The following is a 13276-nucleotide window of genomic DNA, read 5'->3' as shown; positions in this document are numbered from 1 at the left end:
TTACTTAAAAGTATAGCTATTTGGAAGAAATGGAGAACTATGAAGAGCAGATCAATAGCATGCCAGGTCCTGAATGCAGGTTCAATGTAGTAATTTGGGGGAAAAGAACTTTATTGATTTGATTTCTATTTTTTTTTTAAACGTGTTTGTTAGGGTTTTTCAGGGGGGATGTTTTGCTCTTTGCTTTTTGTTTTTTGTTTTTTACATTCAGTTGCTATATGAAAAAGCAACTTACCCAAATGCAATATCAAGACAGTTAATGTCATTAAGTGAAATATTTCTTTAGCAGGCTTATTCAGGAAGCCAGAGAATTAAAACTACTCTACAAAGGCTTGGTTTTGGCAGTGTAATTAATGTAATGCTCAGGAACTCGTAAGTCTGACTCATTTATACTTGGGTTGACATTAATTTGCTTTAAAGAGGAATACTCATCTATGATTGTTGCATTGGTAAAAGGTCATAAAATCTTGAAGGTGCCTGAAAACCCTTAAAATGAAATTGAAGACTATAAAACTCTTCTTTTTCCTTAAAATAATCCCTGGGATTTTAGAACACATGAGGTAACCTATCTTCTGTTCATAAAAAGAGAATTATTCCTACGAAAATGAACTCTCTGTTTATCTTGTGATTGTATTTGAGATGGGTCCTAGATCAGGATTGAGGCCATTTATTTCTCTACCTGTGGCTTTTCCTGTTCAGGAGAGCTGCCTCACTTTGAGCTGCTGGACCTCCATAGGGCCATTTATGTTTCTGTCCATAACCGGTAGTAGGGTTCTTCTTTAGGTCAGCTGTGAAGTATAGACTTTTTAGCATGAGGACTGGCAGCAAAATAATAACGTACACCCCCGCAGCATCACATCCATACATTTCCCTTTACCAACCAGGTGTTAGAGGAAACTGGTCTGGTGACTCTAGAAAGATGTATGAATAAATGGAATGGGAACTGATAGTGTCATTGTAGGCCATATAATAGAGCAGTCCCTCAATATTATGCTTCACACTTATCACAATTTAATATAGAGTAATGTTTTTACTGTCTACACCCCATCCACCTCCCCCCTACCAAATGCAAGCTCCACAAAACAGTGCTTTTTTTCCATTTTATAGTGGTCTCCTTATACCTGAAACAGTCTGGCACAAGGCTGCTTAATAAATATATGACGAATGAGCATGCCTAAGCTACCCTATGACATGCCCTTGCCCAAGGAGAAGTAAATTATGTAAAACCTAAGGTCTGAGTAAATACATTGGTTCTTATATCAGGAAAACAGTATGGTATGAAGATGGTGCATAAAACCAACAGCAGTACAGGCTTTTGACTTTCTTGCATTTTTGGCTCTTTTAGTGACTCTATGTCTTTAAGTAGGCCATTTGATTTCTATGGTCTTGACTTTCTACAGCTATATGACAGACATAATATTTCTAGATATCTTTGGTAAATACTCAGTAATTCAATTTTATTGGACAACCACTTATTGCCTAAGATATGCAAATCACCCTTTATGTCTGAGGGGTTTTAAGAATGAAATAGACACATTCTGAATCTTCAGGGATCATGCAGCTTACTGGAAGAAGTCAACAATAATAGTAATAGTAATACTATTAATAACACTTATAGGGCATGTATTGTCTGCCAGATACTTGTAAATTTCTAAGTTTTATATACTTAAAAACTTATAAAATATTAATGTTTAAAATAGTAATAAGATATATATAATTTAGTCTTTATAGTTTCTGTGTGGTGGATATAAATGTTATTCTCCTTTTACAGATAAGGAAACCAAAACACAGAGTAGACACTTAAGGCTAGGGAAGCCCAGACAAAAATTCTATGGATTCAATGAAATGTGAAGGATATATGGTTATCATTAATCCCCCAAATAAAGAAGTAGCATCATCTATGCCAATTTTGTCAGTATCAAAACTGAAAGTTAGGCAGACTTTCATGGTGAAGTAACTTGGCATCAGACAATAGACCCAGTGGGCAGGCAGGGATTTTTAGGAAGATAAAGAATTTTCAGCCAAGACCTAGGTGAAAGGGCTATAACTTGGCAGCTGAAACTTGAATATTGGTAGAACTCAAGAGGAAAGCCAAGCCTGGGTCTGGGACTCTTGGGGAGCATCTAGGTTGGGCTGATATGACAGAGATTGGGACATGAAAGGACATCTCTTATTGGCTAAGGCAGGATCTTAATAAAGACCCAGGTTCGGAGCCCACAGATCAGTCTTCACAGCAATTAGATGACTTTTCATTATATTCTTAAATCTCATCCTGGGTGGCAAATGGGTTGGTTTAAGAGGGATAATAATGAATAAGTGAAAGAAAGTTGTCTTGGTGCTAAGTAGAGCTAAATGAATTGGAGATATTTAGGGGCATACAGACAGACATATCATTGTTACATAGTAAGGTTTTTTGTGGTATTGGATATATTCTTCAGCAAAACCCTCTCATAGCTTCAGAGAAGTAGTAACTGTCTCATGATTCAACTGGGGTGTTGTCTTCTCAACTCTTTTAATCTGGACAGTGTTTTTTGTATCCTAGATGCTGACAGGCAACATTTAAAGTGGAAGAAAAACTTTGAGATAAACATAAGTTACATTTGTTTATGTGGCATGAGCATCTTTTGCCAAAGTTGTTTCTGAAGCAATTATTTTTATGTATTTGGTAGTTTAGTATTCAACCTTTGTAATGATTGAAGAAGATAGCTGATAATAAGGGAAAAAGGAATGAGTTTGCAGAATTCACATCTCCTTGCCTTGAAAACACATATTTAGTGTGAGTTCACTATAGTTAAAGATATATTATGTTACATCTGCTCTTTGCTTTCCCTAGATTCCTCTTCTTATCCTGGCCAGTATAAGCATCCCTATTTAATACACAAATAGAAAAGCAAGATATATGTTGACATTTGGGTGTAAATGGATCAAATTGGATATAGAATTGCTAAATTCTTTCCTGAACTCCTTGTCATCAAGTGTTTCTTTCCTGCCTATGCTTATTTTTACACATATAATCCAAACTCTTATCTTTATCTTGACATAAGGTTTTCCAGTGATAATCTCATCTTCTCTAGACTATATTTTAACTAAGATCTTAGCCTTTGACTTTTTTTTGGTAGTTGTTTTGGCAATATTTGTGTAATTAATTCATACTTGGTATAGAACCAACTTTGAATCTGACTTGTAAATCAGATTGAGCTGCTTAAAAATGATCTGAGTGACTTTGAGCCAATCTGAGTTATGTTTGTATGAATTTATTTTAGCTGGTATACGCTTTTCTTTTTGTTTTTGCCTTGGACCTAAACCAGACTCACTATATGGAGTGTCAGTGAGAAAGAATGAGGATAATTGCTGGTTTAAAAATATAACTGCTGTGGATTTAACTGACGTACAACCCTGAGATGTAGGCGGAACGTAGCAAGCTGAAGGGTGATTAATGAAGTGGACTGTGCAGGTTCTTTTCGAAAAACGTTGTTCCATGAGTAGGCAAGGCAAACCAGCACACAAATGCTGCTCAGTAGCCACAGCCAGACTGGTTTTCGGAGGCTAGGACTGGAGAACTCTGTGTAGGGACGAATACTAGTTTGTCCTTGCTTCCTCAAAAGGCGTGCCATTGCCATCTCTTGAAATGATTTTAGACTGTTCTTGTCTTTGTCCCAGATCACAAGTTCCAGACTTGATCTGATCACTTGGGTTGCCTTTATACTTCAAATCACCCCACTCCTTGCCCTGTTCAGATTCTGGTGTCTTACCTGCTATTCTCAAGGTCATCCATAGTCACATCTCTAATTTGACCCCTGCTGCTTAACTTCTGCCTTTGTGACTCCAGACTTTGGGTTTGTCTTCCTGGCCCAAGGTTGATTGTTACCATTAGCCTCTCTCCTCCTATGTGACCCAATTGGCCACAACTTATTATTTATGGTGTTTTATTTCCCCAGCTTACTCCATAATAAAATGGAACCAGACACAACTGTTGTAAAGCATTGGCTAGTACCTTGGGGATAGCCTTTCTTGTAAACGGTCTCAAATTTCATTGAAAATTTTTATTGAAATTCCGTGTGACTGGCTGTGTGCCTACCATGTAGAGAGCTAAAGTGAAAGTTGAAAATAGGGCTTCTGAATTATAGACAGTGTGGGACAAAATGCAAACTCAAATGTATGCATCCTCTGTGATGATGACAATGAACCCTTACCACTACCCCTGTTCAGGGGTTGAAAGCTGAGGTCCATGATGTTTGTGTCCTTGTTGTTATGTGGTAAATCAACAGGGTTGGGAACACATCTCAGTCCCTGAGCTCTGGTGTCTCTTGACCACGAAAGCTTGTTGAAATATGAAATGCTTGGTCTAGCCAACCACTTGGGCTCAAGAAGATAAAAAACAAGCCCAGCTATGTAGGCAATCATTTGAGTACTCATCTGCGAAACACAAGCATTATCAGTGACTGTTAAATATGTTTCTGTGTGCAAGAAAAAAAATATTTTTTTCATATTATTTGTAGCCAGCCAACTCTGTTGTCTTTTTAAAAACAGCCCTGTTGAATGCATCCTGCTGTTTTTCAGGGAACTCCCTGTCTCAAAGGCCAAAGTAATTTTTAAAATTATCTATGTTTTAACATACCATGATATGAAAATAGTACTTTCTCTCTCAAAGTAAATTTCCTTTTAGAAATACATGTTTATCCAAATGGAAAGAAAATCTCTTTGTAGGCACCTGAATGGCTCAGTTGTTAAGCATCTGTCTTTGGCTCCAATCATGATCCCAGAATCATGGGATCAAGCCCTGCATCAGGCTCCTGGCTGAGTGGAGAATCTCCTTCTCCCTCTCCCACTTCTCCTGCTTGTGTTCCAGCTCTTGCTGTGTCTCTGTCGAATAAATAATTTAAATCTTAAAAAACAAAAAAAAGAAAAAAAATGAAAAAGAAAAAGAAAACTTGTATGTTAAGTCAAAATATTCTGAATAGTTATGGTAATAACTGTGTGGCTAAGGGACTATAACTAGATTTGAAATAGAATTCTTCCTTCTCATTCCTTGCTTCAGAATTAATAGGTTTTGTTGATTTTTATCCTCCTTCTGACCATAGGGACTTGTATATGTTTCTGCTGGTCTGTTAACATTATGTCTACCTCTGTTCAGTAACCCTTTGCTTCCTAGAAACCAATGGATTTAAATTTTGATTAAAAGAAAATGTGTTGAATTTAATGCTACCTACCTGAACAGGAACAACAGAGAAGATAAAAGCTCCTGCCACACTTTGGTCATGCTGAGAAGGAGAAAAAAGGAAACCAATTTTGCTTCCTCTGAAGGCATAGATCACAGGCAGCACACTTCATTTGTTTTTAATTTTTTTTAAAGATTTATTGATTTATCTTGAGAACAAGAGAGAGAGCACGTTGCAGGAAGGTTCGGGGAGGCGAGGGAGAGGGAGGGGAGAATCCCAGGCAGACTCCCTGCTGAGCATGGAGCCCCATGTGCGCCTTGACCTCATGACCCTGAGATCCTGACCTGAGCCAAAATCAAGAGTCAGCTGCTTAACCAACTGAGCCACCCAGGCACCCCAATAGGCAGTGCACTGTAAAAGAAGTAAACAAGGAAACTCAGTGGCTAGGTTGAGATGTAAGCATTAGGTTTCCAGATGGATTTCTTAGTTGACTTGAGGGAGGGTTATTTACCTTCTCTTAGCTTCAGTTTTCCCATGTGTAATATGGGCATATTAACAGTACCTGGCTAACCAAGACTGATATGAAAGGTTTCAGTGTTATGAGCACAGCTAGTGCACAATGAACCCGATTTATCATTTACTATTGTAGAGGGAACTGAGGGGGAGTGCTCCCTGGCTGACACCACCTCCGATGGGCAGAAGTGGATTTCAGGGGGGGCTGATATAGGAATGGCCTTAGGGAAGTTAACAGCACATGCTCCCTTCTTTAGAGATAGGCAAGCAGGGTGAGGTTTGCTTTTGCAGTTATGGCAACTCATGTAAAATACCGTAGTTAACGGTATTTTAGAGGATTCCGGGAGCCAGAGGTTGTGTGATGACGCGGCTCCTTGAGATTGTCCTGTTCCTGATGGTTATTCACCAGGCCTGAAAGGTGACAGGGAGCATCATAGATACCATAGAGGCCTCTCTCAATTTTCAAAGGGTTAAATTTCTGTAAATGTATGTTTGCTAGTTTACATGTGTGAGTGTGTGTGTGTGTGTGTGTGTATAAACTAATCGAAAATGATGGCCTAATTCCTACCTCCTCCTCTGAATATACGTTGGCTTTATATTTTTGCTGGATTTAGGCTTGGTTTTTTGATGTGAGTATTCTATTTAAAAATTAGGCTGACAGGGGCACCTGGGTGGCTCAGTAGGTTAAGGCCTCTGCCTTCGGTTCAGGTCATGATCCCAGGATCCTGGGATCGAGCCCCGTATCAGGCTCTCTGCTCAGTGGGGACCCTGCTTCCTCCTCTCTCTCTCTGCCTGCCTCTCTGCCTACTTGTGATCTGTCTGTCAAATAAATAAATAAAAATCTTAAAAAAAAAAAATTAGACTGACAGGGGTGCCTGAGTGGCTCAGTCATTAAGCGTCTGCCTTCAGCTCAGGTCATATCCCAGGGTCCTGGGATCGAATCCTGCAACAGGCTCCCTGCAAGGTGGGAAGCCTGCTTCTCCCTCTCCCACTCCCCCTGCTGGTGTTTCCTCTCTCACTGTGTCTCTCTCTGTCAAATAAATAAATAAATTAACTTTAAAAGAAAAACTTAGGCTGACAAATTGGAAACCAGCCTCTCAAGCTAACCTGAAAACCTATCTCAGTTGTTTTTAGAATTGGTTTTCTCATAATCACAAAGAGTTATCTGTTGTTTGCATAAACCAGGTATTATACTCTTCTAAGTGTTTTATAACAATTGCATGAGATGGGGGCTCTATTTTCCATCGTGACAGAGGAGGACACTGAAGCAGGGGAAAATCCAGTAGCTCAAATTCATACCATTTTTGAGTTGCAGAGCTGGGATTGAAACCTAGACCATCAAGCTGTAGAAGCCGTGCACTCACCCATCACATCTGTGGCCTCTCATCTTACAGGCTTTTGAGAACTGATGGGTCTTCTCATCACAACATATTGCAATCAAGTCATGTTATTTATTTGCCTGGATTTTACCATGCTACTAGCTTTTGAAAAGCCTCTGCTTGATTTCCTCATTTGGCCCCACTGGGGCAAGCAGGTGGTTCCCATTATCTGTCCCGGGAGTTGTCAGGTGGAGCTGGTACAGGGCAGCAGCAAGGGCAGCAGCTCCACTTGAGAAAGGCAGGTTGGGGGTAGGGGATAAATGCTTTCTGCACCTCCAGAGGTGCTTCTAAACTCCAGTTCACCTAAACTGAAGGAGAAAACTTCAGTGAACAGAAATAGGACATGGCAAAATAATGGAAAGAATACTGCCTGAAGGACTGTGCAGAATTAAAATGGGGGAAGGCAGTAAGAGCAGGGTAAAAATAAAAGAAGAAATCAGGAGGAAGGACCATCTTATGGGAGAAAAGTTAAGCTAAGCAGTGGTCTTGATTTTTGGAGAAGACCCAACTTTTTTCTGGCTGTAGTGGAATTACCCTACATATGTCTTCATTTTTAGAGAATATATATTGCACAATGATTAAACATACACCAAAGAAAATGATTCTCAGTCAGGAGTGATTTTGCCTACCAGGGGACATTGACAATGCCTGGAGACATTTTGGGTTGTCACAACTGGGGCCTGGGTGCTACTGTCACTGAGTAGGTAGTGGCCAGGGATACTACTGAATATCCAACAGTGCACAAGGGAGCCCTTCACAACAAGGAACTAGACCAACATGTAAATAACAGTGCCAAATTTGAGGAACTCTACTCTAGAGCTGGACTGCCAGGGTTCAAGTTTTGATGCTGTCCCTTACTCTTTCTTTGGTCTTGGGAAAGGTACTTAGCCTATGTGCATCAATTTTTTTCATCTGTAAAATGAACTGAAGACCCACCCAGTTTCATTTAAAATAAGAAGCTGTGAAATGTAAGATAAGCTTTCATTTTATGGAAGATAAATCGGTGCCAAATAAGTCATTCTATAGATTGTACAATATATTTGTTTCAGATATATTAAAATGTGGAAATAAGTGTGTCTTAGAATTGATGATATATGGTATGATCTGTTAGTAGGATTTTAGAAAGATTAAGTAGGTTTGTGTTCTTAGGTGGTTCTTAGCTCATACATGGTAGGTACTATATGAGCTTTAGGAGTAATGGGGAATGAAGAAAGAAGGTTTCCTTTTCCTTCCCTATCTTTCCCTCTTTGGTGTTAATGAACCTTAAAGTGCCAGTACCCTGGGGGCTTTATCTCTAACATAGCATACATTCTGGATGCTGGTTATCAGCTCCAAGTGGAACAGAATGAGGGAGCCAAGTATGAAGCCCAAGAGAGTCCAGGCAGTTGATGGTCAAGGGTAGAAAAGGTGGCCAGACTCATTCCTCAAATAAGAGGGCATGAGGCCTTATTTAGAAAGTTCCAAGGGTGTGTTTTGATAGTAGACGATGTCCAGGGATCTGTGTGTTCTCTGACAATGATTTGATCAAATCACTGATCACCAGTGTGTAGAAATAGCCATAATGGCCAAAACCCATCTACTTACTTAGTTATAATTAGACACTGACATCCTGGGTAACCAACTAAGAGGACTTAGGCCACATTTTTTTTTTTTTTTGAAATTTTTGTCTTTGACAGGCTCATTTTCCTCTTTCTCAGTGGTGATAACCATGTTTTCATATTTCAGTGGTTAGGTCAGAATTCAGTGGATTTCTGAGTGAGAGAGTTATACAGTTCATATGTGTGAAGTGCTGTCTTAAAAATGAGAAATTCATGTGGAACTTCTAAAGAATAAAAGGCTCTCAAGCAATTATTTATCAGGATCTGTAGTTTCTGTGCTAGAGTCTCACATCCTTTGTACCCCAACCCATTGCAAGCGAAGAATCTAAGAGATAGAGCACAAGAGAACTGTCAGCTGAATCAACTCATTCGTTCACTTGCTCATTCACTTAGAAGACATTTTATTGTGCACCTACTATGTTATAGTCACTGGAGTTATAGGGATGAGTAGCAGTTTAGAGTGTTTATTAAAAATTCACATATCTGTGTTTTATTCTTCTTTAAAATTTATTTTTCATTAAAATGGTGGTAGGAACCCCTAGCTGTTGCTAAGTTTTATGTTGCTTCCAATATAAAGTCACTAAACCCCTTCCCTTAGCAACAGCTGTGTGTTTCTTGAGTAGAGGCTGATAAACCGACTAGAATCACTACAACTCTTTGCCATGTAAGAACTCAAGAGTCATTCTGTCAGTCAGGGCTCAACTGGAGAAGTATATGCCATAGGAGATATGAATTAGATTGTGATTGCTAGGGATAGTCTTACTCAATTCTGGGGGCTGCCAGGTGAGATCCAGATATGCAGGCCATCAGGCAGGGCAGCCTGGAACTCTTTGACATGGTTGAAGCTGCTATCCAGCAGCAAAGTTTCTTCTGGGAAGACTCAGTTCTGCTTCTAAGGCCTTTCAACTGGTCCACTTGTCTAGTAAAATCGCCTTTATTTAAAGTCTACTGATTATGGACTTGTATCATACCTACCTTCACAGCAACTCCTAGATCAGTGTTTGGTGGAATAATTGAGAACCAGCCTAGCCAAGCTGACACCTCAGAAAGACCATCACAGGGCACCTGCATTGCTCAGTGGTTAAGCCATTGCTTTTGGCTCAGGTCATGATCCCAGAGTCCTGGGATCGAGTCCCATATCAGGCTTTTCCTGCTCTGCAGGGAGCCTGCTTCTCCCTCTCCCTCTGCCTGCCACTCCCCCTGCTTGTGCTCTCTCTATGTCAAATAAATAAATAAAATCATTAAAAAAAAAAGACCACCACAGAAATTTTTGGAAAAAAATTTTGTTTTAAACTGTGTATTTTAATGGATAAATAATGGCCAGATTATCTCAGTCTACTATTAATTTTCTAATAGTACTTTGACATTATTTCATTATTTGGACTGAATTTATAAAACATCAAAATTAGTTGATAAAAATCAATGAAAGGAAAAAACAGAGGCATTTTTGCATCCATTTTTTTGATGCAAACTGTCAAATTTGATGCATTTTGCATCAGTTTAGTCAACTTGTAAACTAAGATTTAAAAGGTGTGTCATTAGTTGCGTTAGCATTTCGAGGACAATCTGTGGCTTCTAATATTTCTTTTCATCATTTAGCTCATTCATTGGATGCCAGTCTCCATAGTATTTGGGCATGGTCTTGGGATCTAATTTTAACTTGGTAAACATACAACTCAATATTTAAAAATATTCTATCTCTAAGGAATATGGTCACAGTATTTGTGTTTTAGTATGTCTTATTTATCTGTTCAGTCATTTGATAAATCATCCAATCTATGTTACTTATTGAATTACATAATGGTTAAATACACTGGCTCTTGAGTCACATGCCATCACTTTCTAGGTGTGTGACCTTGGAAAAGTTATGTACACTGAGCCATTTTTTTCCTTGTGAAATAGTAATAATAATATAACTACTTTGTAGATTTGTTTGGAGGACTAACTGAGGTTATCCTGCAAAGTCAGAGTGTTTCCTTCTTGAAGTCATGGACCTGATTTTCAATCTCTGTTCATCTTGGCACAGCACAGGGACTGACTGACAGAGGCATACAAACTGACCATAATAACATACCATGATGTGTCTGTTAATGGTGGCTGTCCTGAGCGTGGCAGAAGTCCCTAGAGTGAGAATACCTGCATATTCTTACTGTGGTGAGGTGTTTCGTCATCCAGTCCTCACATAGTGAACCTTAGCCCCACTATCAAAACTTGGCATGGAGATTAACGACATGATAAAAGGGGAACTGTTCCACCAAGAAGCTGAAATTAAAGAAAGAAAATTATATTGAAACTTTTCATGGAAAGTCAGGTCCATGACCTCCAGAAGTAAATTTAAAGATCCTAAAGAAATTTCTAGGTTACAGAGCAATATTACTAAATGATTGAATGTTACCTTCTCAGAGATTGACCTACTGAGGGTTGTCACATGAAATCCAGATAATCTGTATCCTGTAATTAAATCATTGTATGGTTATGGGCCCATTTTAACTTTGTCTTTAAATTAGATGTAAATTAAATTTTACATCTTCCCCTTTTACCTGCCCCCCCTTTTTTCTGTACACTCATCTATTTCTCTCATAAGGTTTTATTTTGCTCTAGTTCTTTGGCTGCATATAAATACTTCCTGACTTGTAGGAGTAATTTTTACCTGTTCCCAGGTGATTGCTGGCATTGAAAGTAAATGACTCTGTCAAGTATATTTCCAAAGAACTTCTGCACAGAGAACTTAACTCACTTTATGAATACCTTCATATAAGAGATATATTTTCCATCTTTGTATAATAAATCTGCTTATATCTTTGGGATATTTTTTCATATAATACAGATTTTATTGTTTTTTATTAGATTACTTTTCACCTTAAAATAAATTACCTACCAATGAGTTGCAATACATTAACTTTCAATGAAGAATGAAATGAAAGGGAGGAATATAAAATTATAAATAGGGGTATGAATGGCATTATCCTAACAACAGGAGACTTATCATAGTCTAGTTTGTGGGGCATGTGATTACATTTCCCGTCATTGTTCACAGGCAGACCACCTCACAGTACTTAATATAATCCTTTTGTTAGGCTTGTGTTCCATAAAATGGGACTCAAACACCTGCTTCCCATAAAGTTTTACAGGTTCTAATTTATTAAATACCATTTATGCTTGCTGATTTTTCTTGGTGATAGTCTCCGTATAGAATGAGTTATGAGTCACAGTCGACCTTCTCTATGGAGGCCTGTGTGTGTTGGGAAGGAAGGAATGGTGCCCAGGAATGCAGATGAGGCCGGATTACTGTATAATATGATTGGATGCCATTTTTCTTGCCCTTAGCTTCCTTGGACAAGGATATTTATCTTGCTCAGAACTTTCCACCCTCTGAGGTTAGTTCTGACTCTAAACACACACACACACACACACACACACACACACAAACACACGTGCAAATTCTCTTGATGTATTAGGAGGTTGTTGGCTCATTCTCAAAACCTATTCTTGCTCATCAGTTTAACTCTTTTTAAAATATCATCTTGCATCATAGTTATTTATATACCTAGCAGAGTGCCTGGCACAAAGTACACACATATGTGCATGCATACACGTAGCAGCCGCTGGGCATTTAGAAACACTCTGCTAACCACTCTACATGCATTATTTTATATAATTATCACCAAACCTGTGAAGCAAATACTCTTATCATCCCTCTCTTATCAAAGAAGAAATGAAAATACTGGGAGTTTGAAAAAATTGTACAAAGTCATTTGACCAATAAACAAAAAAGCTAGATCTTGGAACAGAAGGCTTTATATCCCATTGGCCACATGCTAGACTGCTGGGCAAACCCTTGTCTTGTTCACTTAGGGTTGTATGACCGAATGACTATGCCCCTCAGTGAACTGGAAACTTCTTGCACCTTTTCTCTCAGTAGCCCATACCTCACCTGCCATAGCTTGGCAGCAGCAAATGCTGTTATCTCAACAATACACTTGACCAAGGGCATGGGGATTTTGGATTGACGCCTCTTCCGATATCAAGCCCAAACCAAGAAAAGTATATGTCACTGCACAGTGTATTTATTTAAAGCAAAGGCAAAGATGGATTCACAGAATGACCCGTTATCCTTGTAGTAGTTTATACTGTAATATACAAAGTTAACACACTCTTGGGATTGAAGAGAAGTTGACACTTGGGAGATAATAACTAACTAGAATCTCATGATTCTTACACTGTTAAAAGAACCTGAAAAAATTGAAAGATTTGTGTAAGAATGAGATGACTGAAGGTGTTACATGTGGTGTCTGGGAGGAAATAATGTGGGAATACTTAACATAAAGAGAAGTTATGGTTAGATAATGACTTCAAATATATGAAGGTTTTTGGAGAAATGTGATAGTGATCAATTAGTTTACACTTAAGAGAATATGTACTTAAAGTAAAATGTTTGGCTTGCCAATTATTATTCATTTAACATATTTACTTAATGTCCACTATGATCCTAGCACTACAAAGGAAATTTCAACCATAAAGGATTTAAAAGAAAAAAAATTTGCACACATTAAGTTATATAGTTCCCACTCTCCATTTAAAATGACAAATTATTTCCCTGGTTCTAAAATGTAGAAGGAATTGGGAT

At 38.5% G+C, this 13276-nt stretch overlaps 1 protein-coding gene across 6 annotated transcripts in view; it reads left to right on the top strand.

Moving 5' to 3' along the window:
* PDE1C (phosphodiesterase 1C) overlaps positions 1 to 13276 on the top strand; it is a 302827-nt gene that overhangs the window by 164158 nt on the left and 125393 nt on the right. The gene's annotated exons all lie outside the window — the stretch shown is intronic.

This window comes from Neovison vison, chromosome 4 (assembly GCF_020171115.1).
Source record: "Neovison vison isolate M4711 chromosome 4, ASM_NN_V1, whole genome shotgun sequence".
Classification (NCBI taxonomy): domain Eukaryota; kingdom Metazoa; phylum Chordata; class Mammalia; order Carnivora; family Mustelidae; genus Neogale; species Neogale vison.
Note: the sequence above shows the minus strand (reverse complement) of the source record. Positions and strands in the feature narration are given on the sequence as shown.